Below are 12,919 nucleotides of genomic sequence, written 5' to 3' on the forward strand. Positions count from 1 at the left end.
TTATGTTTTATTGATTATGAAAAAGTCAGCTTGACTTCTAAGCTCTGCTTTGTTATTTATAGAAATTAGTCATCCTTGGAATGTTTATAATATTTGTCAGCCTAGATAATTTGTAATACTCCCAGTAATATCACTATGTTTATGGTCAAATATGTTTACAAAAAAATCTTTGTCATGGTCATGATATATGAGGCCACTGCGAACATAGCCAACACCATCTGCATTACCCACTTGGTACTGAATTTCAAAATATATATTTTGTAAGTTAACTATAATCTCTAATATCACAATATAAACCACAAATATGCATGGCTGATAGCTTTTCCTTTGTGAGAACATGTTCAGAAACCTTCCCTACACACTCGGGTATGCAGGTTAGCAGTTAGAAAGGAACTTTTTCTTGCCTTTGCACTTGCAAAAGGTGTTATAGGTGAATTTTATTGTGCTGATACTTTAGAGTAATATGTATATACTTTGAGAGCAAAATAGCCTTTTCTTATTTTCAGATTTTATGTCTGACTATTTTAGGATCATATCTTATTTTTTATATTTCTTGGCCTTGGAATGGACTAGGACTGCAATAGGGTAGTTGTATGCTTGATGTAGAGTGAATTAAAAAACAATTGGATTGCATAACGTATAAATATCTAATTATTTATTTTCCTCTTCTTTGTATTGCTATTGACTTTCATTCTCAGTGTAAGAATAAGTTCTCACATGTATAATTTCATATAAGCAGCCATAATACATTTTTCATGAATTTACTTCCTCCATTCTGATTGCTAAATGGTTCTTTAATGACCACTCAAAAAATTGAAATGCAATAGTTGAAATAGTCTCATTGATTTGTTATGTAAATAAGAAACAATATATTGTATTATAATCTGTTTTGACAGTTCAGAATAAGACCCTGTTGAAAAATAGGGTTCATTCTTTCTCTACTTCTTTTTGAGTTTTTAATTGATAAATTGAAAACAAATACCTTACATTTTTTCAATAATTACATTTTTGCTTTATTTCTATATTTCCCTTATATTGTCATCATAGCCGAATTAGTTTCTTTAAATATAGACAATTGTTTTCCTATCCAAAAAAATCTGGCTTAAATGAAGGCTTTGATCAAATAAGTTAGACTACTTAGGGATTTGCCAGAAAAATATGCTGGCTGTATTTGCACAAGTAATGGATACAGGTCTTTGTACAAAATAAGGTCTCACAATGACATTTGATAAGCTTTCTGTGTTTATTTCATCTACACATAGTTTGTGGTGATTTGGATGTCCTGAAGTCAAGGTTATAGCTTACTGGTAAAGTACAAGCATCTCTATATATCTCATATATCACCTTGTTTGTCATTACCAGTGTCACCTACTTTATTCTCAAAGTAACTTTCCTCATACAAATTTAAATCAGAAAGCAAAAATCCAATAATCCCATGACCCAATGACATAATTAATATTAATAGTTATTAGATTTTTCTTGCAGTCATGTATGTGTATTACATTTTTTTAAAAAATGGAATAATGTTAGAAATAAAATTTGTCTTTCATTTTGACTTAACCTTAAAATGTAGATATTTGTGTCTATTTTTTAAAAAATTATAGTATTGTATCATATGAAGAAACCATTGTTTAACCATATATTACCATATATAACCATATATCTCTGATCAACAGAGAAGGTCCTTGATATATTGCCATTACCAATAGCACTATAAAGGAACACACTTATATATAAACTCTGACTTTATCTTTGTACCTCTAGAAGAAAATCTCTTGAGAAATAGAAAGAAAAAAAAAATGACTTCTTTTTAGGTTAGTCAATAACTATCTTAAATGAATGTTAATAAGTTATCAATGAAACCTTGCTTGTTATTAATACAGTTGTTTAAAACAATTCTGCAAAGTTTGGCTACTACAATAATGAAAAAATATAAATAAGAATAAATATTCAAATATTAAGATATTATTTGCAAGTGTATAATTTTATATTCAGAAAATTCAAGAAAGATAATCTTTCTCAGAATTAGTAAGAACATTTTGAGTTCAGATATATGATTCACATACAGAAATGACTTGAGTCAAAACAGCAATGAATTGTATGAGTTATTTAGTAGATATCATAGGAGGAAATATATAGAACTTATGAGAAAAAAAGTCTAAAACTTTACTGGGAGTTATAAAAGAAAGACATGCAATATACTGTGTTCCTGGATGAAAAGACTGAGTACAGCAACATCGACAATATTTCCAAATTATTTTTTATAGATTTTTACACAACTGCATTCAAAGTACCCATATCAGCTTTTTTATGTAGAAATTCAACAGAATTATTTTAAATATATATATTGAATATTAAAAAAGAAAAAAGCTAGTATAAATGAAAGGAATAATAAGGCACTTGCCCAACTGATCATAAAACATATATTATACAAATAAAATAAAGATAAAATCTCAAAATTAGGCAAACTGATCAACTATAAAAATGAGATCCATGAAATAGCACTGCAGTTTATATGTCTGTGTTGCAATGTGATTATAATGACACCTCAGAAAATCAAATGCCTAGGACTAGAAGTAGTTAAGTAGGGAACAAATCAACTGTGTGTGTGTGTGTGTGTGTGTGTGTATTTCAAATTATATACAATAAAAATTCTGAAGGAAGACCTCTTTGTGTTATCTACACTAGTGTCCATTTTTGAACAATGTATCAAAGAGTATAAAGTAAGCTGCAGTCACAGTATATTCCTAAATTAATATTGGCTTCCAGAGAAAGCTTCCTTGTTCACCAAGCATTCCAAGGCAGGTAGGTGTTTCTGATGAGGGTGTTTGTGTATGGTGGGAAATAGTGATGGATGTCATTCTTTTGCTCTCACAGTTATACATAGAACTAGTCTAATGGCATGAAGCTTCCAAAGTCATTTTGAGGGTCATTGCCATTCCAGTCTGCAGGAAGGGAGAATGAGCGTTGTGGAGATTCAGTGGATATGTTTGGATGTAATTCACATTACTTCTGCTGCCATTTCCATTAACTAAAACTCAGCCTCATAGCTATACCTATAAAGGGGTCTGAAACGTGTAGTCCTCTTGTGATAAAGGAAGATATTTATAAAAGATACCATGTAGCTTAAAAAAACTGGATTTAAAGCACTAATATATATTTTTAAATATATAAATGGAGGGATTTTTTTATGACTTTATTGAGATACATTTAACATACCAATAAGTTACTCATTTAAAGTATATAGCTTATAGGATTTGAGTGTATGCATAGTTGGGCAACTATCAACATAATCAATTTTAGAACATTATCAGTCCTCCAAAAAGAAACCCCATACCTGCTGGTGGTCACACCTGGTTTCCCCTTTCCCCAGTCCCTGAAAACCACTAATCTACTTTATATTCCTATGGATTTGCTTATTCTGGACCTTTTGTATCAATAGAATCATGTAATTTTTGATCTTTTATGGCTCGATTATTTAACTTAACAGAATTTTAAAAAATTTATCCTCATTATAGCATGTAATAGTACTTGGTACTTTTTTATTGCCAAATAATATTCCTTTGTCTGAACTTACTACATTGTATCTATCAGTTGATAGAAATTTGGATTATTCCTACTTTTTGGCTACTCTACTTAATGCCATTGTGAAAATTCACGTACAAGTTTTTGTACGGACGTGATTTTACTTCTTTTGTGTGTACACATGGAAGTGAAATTGTTGAGTCACATAATTGTATGTTTAGCATTTTGAAGAACTGCTAAACTGTTTTCCAGAGTGATTTCACAATTACACATTCCAAACAGCAATGTGAAGCTTCTCATTTCTCCACATCCTCACCCACACTTGTTATCGCCTGTCTTTATAACTTTATCATCCTAGTGAAGGTGAAGTAGTATCTCATTGTGGTTTTGATTTGCATTTTTTAATGCATTTTGATGTTGAGCTTCTTTTCATGTGCTCCTTGGTCATTTGTATACCTTACTGGAGAAATATTCAATCATTTCTTAATAATTAAAATTTTTTATAATGAAGTTCTGAGTGTTCTTTATAGAAATATTTATTAGAAAAAGCCAGAGAATATTGTTAGAATATATTTAGATTTAAGAGTTCTTTCAACTGCATATTCTAAGAGAAGGTTTTTGCCTGGATTTACCCACTTAAATCTCATCTGCTTTACATTCACTTTGAAATCCTATGCCATTTATCTAGCCTCATGCCTCGTCCCCTTTTACTTACATATTTAATTTCTAGTAGATCATTAAATCAGGTTTTTATTAGGACAAAAACTGGTAATTGACAGTTATTGAGATTTCACTCTGATATGTGAATTGTATAGTAGTTACTTGTATACAAAACATCAAGGTAATTAATTGGATTCTTCTGGTGGTATCCAATTACTCTTCCCTAAGAACATTATAAAGAACATTAAGCTTTAATCCTGATGGCCAAAGTTTTTCTATTTTTGTTCTAGTCCAAATTTTTGTCCTTGCAGATTTTGGAAATCCTCTTATTTATATATTTTTGTGTCTTCACTCAAATTATATTATAAATATAAATCCATAGATTTGTTTTCTTTAATATGTTCTTCAAACTACTTGTTGCCCCTTTTACTTCATCTCAAGAAAGTTATATAATTCATTTTGTCTATCAAATCTGTATATTGTATAATAGTGACCTTTGGACTCACACACATTACAGCTTTATTATTTTTTGAAAGCTTTATTTTTTTTAAAGTAGTCTTATACCCAATGTGGGGCTTGAACTCAACCCCAAGATCAAGAGTGAGATGCTCTACTGACTGAGCCAGCCTGGCACCCCCTGGATCCACTCATTGCTTTAAACAAACAAACAAACAAACAAACAAACAAATGAACAAGCAAAGATGAAAAACAGAAGAAAACCTGAGGTTTTATATGGCAAGAATCCTAGCAACTTTGCACTATTTTAGCACACTGGGCTTATCTGAAATATTACTATTTGAGAAGAAAAGACTAGGAGAATGCTAAATAAAGACAATACATGATTTATAAAGGTTGATACGGAACAGTTCCTATAGCTTTTTTTTTTTTAAGATTTTATTTATTTATTTGACAGACTGAGAGAGACAGCGAGAGAGGGAAAACAAGCAAGGGGAGTAGGAGAGGGAGAAGTAGACTTCCCGCCAAGCAGGGAGCCTGATGCGGGCTGGATCCCAGGATCCTGGGATCATGACCTGAGCTGAAGGCAGACGCGTAATGTCTGAGCCACCCAGGCGCCCTGAACAGTTCCTATAGCTTTAACAAACCATGAATGGAGGAAGATGTCAACATATTTAGAAAGTTATATTTACAGGAAGCCTAGAAACTGGAGTTCACAGTATCATCCAATCTAAGCTGCTTTTAGAATCCTAATTTGCATGCCCCTATTGAATGAAGTGAAAGATTTCAGAATGTAGAGTGTAATTCCAATTCTTTTACTTCCAAGATACATGACCTTAACTAATTTGATTCACAGTTTCTTTATTTGTTGAAGGGATAATTAGGCCTACTTTGTTATAGTATGAGGATCAGATAAAATAATGTATAGAAAGGCCCTAACACAAAGCCTCACACATTTAATCCTGAGAGAATGTGGTCATTAAAACATACCTTTTGGAATTAGAACTAAAAAAACAAATGACCTGGATAGTAAGCAAAATTTAAAATACAACACCATCTTGGGGTCACTTACTTTCTATAGTGTTTTTCAAAGACTGCATTGTGTGTTCTTAATCCCAAATGTGACGGTTTCTCTAATTATGAGCCTACACATTTGTACATACATTCTATCATTATATTCAGAACTCACCCACTGGACTGTAACTAAGTCTTTAATGAGTTACTAATGAACATCTTAAGCTTAGATCAGCATTTAAAAAAATGTTGAAGAGTGTTGAAAAGCTATTCAGAGTGCAGGCCTGTTGCTTTTAATTAGCCTATAAGCCCAATAAAATTTCCTGTCTTCACTATTCATCCAAGGCTTAAAGAAATTGAATAGTGAGTGACAGATATACTCTCACTTTGGTATTGTTAGTTTAATGTTAATTTAAAAGGGATAAATATATTGAGCTAAATCAGAGAAATCATTATTTTGATTAAGTACAAAGATAAAAATAATATGCAAAACCAAAATAGCATTTTATTTGTTTTTTTCTCCGCTGCACTCAGATGACTTTAAAATATTAATTTTATTGTTGCATTAGAGAATAACAGATGACATGAGGAAAAAGATCCAGATATGATTAGATCATATAGATGACCCCCCAAAAAAAGAATTCCCAAAACAAAAAACAGAAACAGCCCTCTGTATTTATTAAAAGAATGAACAGTTGGCTTTCACACATTACTGCTTCTCTCCAAGCTGTTGGTTATACCATGAAAGTAGTAATCATAGACAGGACCTGAATTAGATCAGGACTATTCTTTTCTGGAGCTCCTGTTACAAATCAACAATGGTGGTGACTATTTAGCAATGATCCTTTCTTTGCCCTTTCGATAGAGAAGTTGGTGAAACCGTGCAAACCTTAAGGGCACATTATTTAATAATGAAGAATTCAAAGCAACAGGCTAGTATGATACTGTCCCTCTGGGGAATGCTGCACATTTGCTTAAAAGGAAGCCTTTTAGTCACAGTAGCTCAGTACATTGGGAGTAGCTGTGATAGCCTACAAGTTTTATAGGTTACAGGCTATTGTTAGGAGACAGGTTTGATGTCATGCCTCTGCACCCTATAAAAACCACCATGTCAGTTTTTAAAAGTAGATGTTCAATAATCACATTCTATGTACACACAACCAACATAATATAATAGATCATTTTAACATATTAGCTTGTTAATGTTATCTGCTTTCTTGTCAACCAGCATTTAGACATTCATTTTGTGTTGAGGAGGCAACTTACTACCAGAAAACAAATAGATAAAAACTTTTCATTCTTCTCAACCATCTTCAGAGATGCCAGTTATGATTAACTTAAGATAGAACTAATGAGATAGATTTCTGTCAAATTACATAGGGTTTTCACTGGTTTTTCCCACATATCATGTATAATTGGCTCTGTGATTAAGGAAAAGTGCCCCATTACTATTGTTGTGAAGATTTTTAAAGAAATTATTTTCTTTACAACATTGTAAAAGTACAGCTTCCATGCCATTAAAATTTTAGTATACTTTAGCAGGGAAGTAGATGGAAGGAAATTAAGAAAAAATCAGTATTTTCCAAATAATGAATTCTAGAATTTTATTTTTGTTCCCATGAATTTAAATCTGTTTACTTTATATTCATAAAAAGCAGATATTTTTAGTTAGAAAAGAAAAATTATTAGTAATCATTCTTCTGATGAATAAGATATATAATATACATTTTATTTAATTTGAGTGAAAATAATGTCTTCTTGCCCGAAGCTAATTTTTTTAAAATAAATTTACAACAGCGGAAACTTTACCCTCTGCTTACTCGTTTTATCAAATGTTTGAGATATTTACATCATAATATTACAATCTAGGCAACTATTACAATGAATGAACCACAATTTTTCCGACATGAAAGATGCCAGACTTGAAAGCCAATTAAAAAGTATTCTTTAAGTGCTGTTTCTTTTATTTTTTAACAAATAGGGATCAAGTTCCCCTTTAGCTTTATTCATAACCAATGTTTGACTCTTCCAATAGTCTCAGAATATCATACAGTTTTTGTATCTTGATTGTTCAGTCTCTTGGTGACAGTTTAGCCATAGTATGTTTTATCTTACTGTAACAAGCTATGTTGTAGAGAAGAAGAGTAAGGAACCCAAATTGAAGGGAATTTGCTTACTCAGCACATAGGGCATACCAATGCTTCATGAAGCAATTCAGTCTAGAGAAGAAGTGTATTGAGTTAAATTGGATAATATCCATGTATGCTATGAAAGTTGCTTCATCATACACAGGTGTGTCATTTATCACTACAAAACCATTTTCTTTTGAGAACCAGAATGAGACAGATTTTAGAGCTTCCATGTTGTAATTTCTACCTGGTGGCTTCCTTGTCAGGTGCTTTAATTGAAACTTTTATGACTATTGTTAGAGATTACTACCCAGCTGATAAAGAAATTATGCAGCTGTCACATACACCTTAGGGAGAACTCAGGAAAGAAGTAATCTTCTTATATGGCCAAAATGAAGGTGGTTGGGGAAAGGTAACACCTTTTAGTGTGCATAAGGAAGCAGAATTGGAAAAATGTCTTTACTGACAAAGAAAAGAAGCAGAAGCAATAGTGTGCTTTTCTGTCTCTCCCTCTCTCTCTCTCTCTCTCTCTCCCCCTCTCTTCTTTGCTGGTCCCTCCCTCCCCCACTTCCTTACCCCTCCTCTCTACCTCTTTCTCTCCTCATATATGTATATTATACAGAAGTGGGAGGGACTAGACATTCCTTATCAATTAACCATATGTTATAAGTATTTCAGGATAATTTCTAGCATTTACATTGCACTTTACAGTTGGCTGAACACTTTTGCACACAATAGCTCAATGAATACTCATATCCAGTGAGCCATAGGTAGTAATATCAGTAATATTAAGATAAAAAATAGATTCAGAACTGTCAATCTAATGATGCAGTGACATTTCAAATAGTTCATAGAAGAGAAACTCAGAAATCTCTTAAATATCTCAGGGAGGCTTCTTCCAAAGGCATTTTAATGACCTATGAGCATTTTCCTTATTTCATAGACCTATGATTTAAATGATAAATAAACCAACCTAAACAACATATAGAAGAATGAGCTAGAATATTACAAAACAAAACAAGTAAAATTTTTAAAGTTTCATTTAAGGGAAGAAAAAAACCAGTATTGTGTTTATGTAAACCTAGAGATAATAATAGTGAAAGGTAAAATTGAATAGTGGGTTAGGGTCATCATTGTAATTATAGTACATTTCAAACTCTATAAAGGCTCATAATTAGCTACTTATTTTAAAAATATGTTAAAATATTGCTCCCAAACACAAAAACAAATGACTTGTGAGAAACATCCTTAGGTATGAAACTTAAATTACTTGTAACTCTGATAAATACTCTCTGGTGGTGTTTTGTTGTTGGCATTTCTCTTACCTTATAAATAGCATTACAGCCCATGGTTTTGTCTAGATCCCATGCTTACTATTATGATCAGTAGATATTTGGAGTAAGAAGCTGAATAATTGACAGAATAACATAGCTATTCATCAAGGAGAACAAGAAAACAGAAACAGTTGAAATTGGTTAAAAATAATGCTTATTTAGTACTTTTATTTACAAATCTTGACCTCAGAAAGTATATGCCATTAAAATATGTTTTTTAAAATATTTATTTCAATTTTAAGCTCCACAGGCAAGGTGAAAACTCTTGGTACTGCCATCATACAGACTTTATATCTTATGTGCTCCTTATTTTTCCTTTTCTTACTTCTTGCCTTAAGTTCACACCAAACTATTATTCAGGAACTTTGACGCTCTGATGGCTTTTGATGTTTGGAGACTAACATAAACATGAGGAAATATTTTGATCATTTCAGCAGATTGTGAGATATTAATTTTCATATTTCATGCTTCCCCTTAGGAAAGCAGAATCAAAGTGTTTACATAGTGAAAATCTGAGTATGAAGTGATTATATAGACAATTTGGATATGGCAATGACTCATATTACTTATGATGAGTATTAAATATTATTTATGATGAAAGCAATTTAAACTTGTATACTATTAGTGAATCTCTCTTTTTTAAAAATATAAAGTCTCAATCAGATATGTAATTCTTAAAGGAAATAAGATGAAGTGTCACCCTTTCTGAGGAAGGTTAGAAAGAAAGAAGAACAAAATATGCTGGCCTTATCATTACCTCCTGCCCCAAAACCAAAGTTGCCTTTGAGACATCTTAGAGTCCATACAACAGAGTTTGAAAATGTGATCTCAAATGGAGACTGGAGAAGAGTATGGTGGGAGGGATGTGTGTGTGTACTTCTAAATTATCTTTCCCCTTATTAATCTGGAGAAGAGAAGAGACATTTAGGATGTGAAGACTCTCCCCAAATATACTTGAAGATAATTACCTTCTGGGAGCAGCTTCATGTATTTTGCACAGCCCATTTATATAGAATTTAGACAAGTGTTTGGAGAATGCCAAGATATAGATATTAGCTTTCTTCACGTGAGGGAGAACGTATTGCTTCAGATAGAATTGGGTGCTGAATGAGCTTCTGATCGCTGCCTCTTCAACATGAAATTTTAGTTTCAAAGTTTTTTAGCACGCATGCTCTAGGGGTTATTAACTAGCATGTGAGTTGCATGATTCTTTCCAGACCTCAGATTCTGTGCTTCTAATGGAATACCAGACTTAAAACTGTGATGTTTATCTTGAAGACTTATTTTTATAATAGCTTCAGGAAGACAAATTAGATTTATATTTATAACTCAAATAAATATTTCTCCTGAAGTCATACAGTATTTTAAGTATAACATATACAATATTTTTGAAACAAAAGTCCAGATTTGGGGTCTTTTCTGATAGGCCTTGTCCATGTGGGCAGTGTAATAGCCACTCCACTGCTGGTGGCATGGATTGATGACACTGGATTCCTTTTATAGAGATGGTGAAGCTAAAGGGGACTCTGATCTATAGACGTAGAAGATACTCCATAAGACAAATCAGAGTCTCATTTCCTTCAACTTAACAAAGTCTACTAAACTTTCTGATATTTTGTATTCCTCACTTTTGCTCCATGAAATCATTTTATTCTCTAACCCAAACCTATTCTTTCTAGGTCCCTAGATTTTGCTTTCTAGTGAGTTTATTCTTATTTCTTATTTAAGCATAGTTTCTTTCCTTTAATACAGAAAGTATTAGACTTTGCTGCTGATGGTGATTCCACCTTGTATGTGTTTTAAATCATTTGTCTTTCTCTATTCTAGAAATCGACCTCCCCTGAAATACTCTCTACTTTAGGAGAGGTCTCTATTCCCGTCTTTTTCCCTATCCTACCCTGTTCTTCCTTCCCAGTAACTTCCTTCAGTGTGAGCTCGTGATCTGGCTGTTGCTTGCCTCCTTGCTCTCATTCCAGACCATTCTTCTCCCAGCCCACTACATATAGATTCATTGGCCATTGTGCTATTTCTTGAATAGACCGAGGTGGCTCCAACCTGAGGAGTTGCAGCAGCCTGGAATGCTCTTTACTCCTGATTTGTTTATTTATTTATTTTTTTATTTTTTATGACCAGCAACTTCCAATCTCATTGAGATCTTAGTTTAAATTTTTACTCCCACAGATGTCTTCCATAAAACCCGAAACAGAGTATCCTTTACATATTACCCTATTTTAAACTTTCTGTAAATTACTTATAGTTATAGAACACTTTTATCTGTGAGTGTATTCATTCAAGTAGGCACGTGGTCTGTTTTGCTCACCAAAATCTCCAGCACCAAGAAAAAGACCTAGCACATAATGTGAACTCAATAAATATTTGTTGAGTGAACAAATAAGTGCATGCTCCGTCATTCCAAATGTCCTCAGACGTTAACTTGGCTGAGGGTGAAATCTTTCAATTCTAGTATAACTGAAGCTTATAGGAAAATACAGCTTTATCATCTTTTGTTAATTTCCTGCCCATAGTATATTTTATAAAGATGTTAGGGGAAACATGCCTGTATGTATTCATGTAAAAAATAATTAAAAATTAGTCACATTTTGGACAATGAGGAGAGGGATATTTTAGAAGTCAAAAGTTCAGAACATCATTGGAATTAAACATTAAAGGAGATAATTATTTAGAGATTTTGTTCATAACTTTTTTGGTCTTAAAACTTGTTTCCTTCTTTGACACCTTTTTCATTTACATGATCTATCAAAATTACATTGAGGTTACCTTTTGCCCAGTTATTTTAATATTCACCCATTATAATGAGTATAAATAAAAATGATGTTTCAGAGCAATGCTAAACTTAGTTATGTTGTAGACTGGCTAGTTATATTCTAAAACTTTTTTTTTTTAATTGAAGATGGATTGTTTGGCAAATTTCTTAATATTTTTGTTTTCTATAAAGGTTATTAGTTTCTTGTGATTTGGGAGAAAACATATATTTTGTTTTTAATTTGCAAATTTTATGTGTTAGGAAATAATAGCACCACTGTATAAACTTAGTGTTAGAAAGATGCTAATAAAATTCTCTTGCCTTATTGAACTTCCTAGTTTCTCTCCTGACTTTTGAATGGTAGTCAGATAGCATTTTTAATGTGTTTTTAAATATGCATGTTGTAGTATGTTAAAAACAATTGTGTAAAGCAAAATCTTTTTCCTTGTAAGGTCTTTTCCTTTCTGTTAGTAGGAACATTTTCATTATCATTCCTGTTTATCACACTAGTTGCAATTAGTGTAGAAAAATGTGTATCTTGGGTTTCAATTCACCAGAAAAAAAAAAAAAACCCTGTACTTAAATAACTCTGTTTTTCATAGAGTATTATGTATGACTGTTTTGTGAATTATTAAAAAAAATATGTGTACAATTTTATTTTTTCATTATTGTCTTGGTCTTCCATATTTATTCATTTATGTAATATGTACCATTTGTCAGTAAAATCACTGTGTATTTAAATGGTAAAAATGTATGTATATCCTTTTCACCTTAATGTTCATCACAGATCTTAATACAGTATCTTTCAAAAAATGTTAAATGACCTGAAACATATAAATATAAAACAACCCATGTAAATGTAACAACATAACAAACAAAACAAAACTAATAAAATAAATACATAAATAAACACCTCTCTGAAACTTTCGGCAAGCATTACCTTATCAAGCTTTTTGTGTGTAAATACTTAGTTCAGTAACATTTTTATTTATAGTTATAGATATTAATGGCTATAATTTTACAGCAGAATGCCATGA

At 31.9% G+C, this 12,919-nt stretch overlaps 1 protein-coding gene across 10 annotated transcripts in view; it reads left to right on the forward strand.

Moving 5' to 3' along the window:
* Positions 1-12,919, forward strand: part of ADGRL3 (adhesion G protein-coupled receptor L3) — a 1,229,798-nt gene that overhangs the window by 304,691 nt on the left and 912,188 nt on the right. The gene's annotated exons all lie outside the window — the stretch shown is intronic.

This window comes from Zalophus californianus, chromosome 2 (genome assembly GCF_009762305.2).
Source record: "Zalophus californianus isolate mZalCal1 chromosome 2, mZalCal1.pri.v2, whole genome shotgun sequence".
NCBI classification, from domain to species: domain Eukaryota; kingdom Metazoa; phylum Chordata; class Mammalia; order Carnivora; family Otariidae; genus Zalophus; species Zalophus californianus.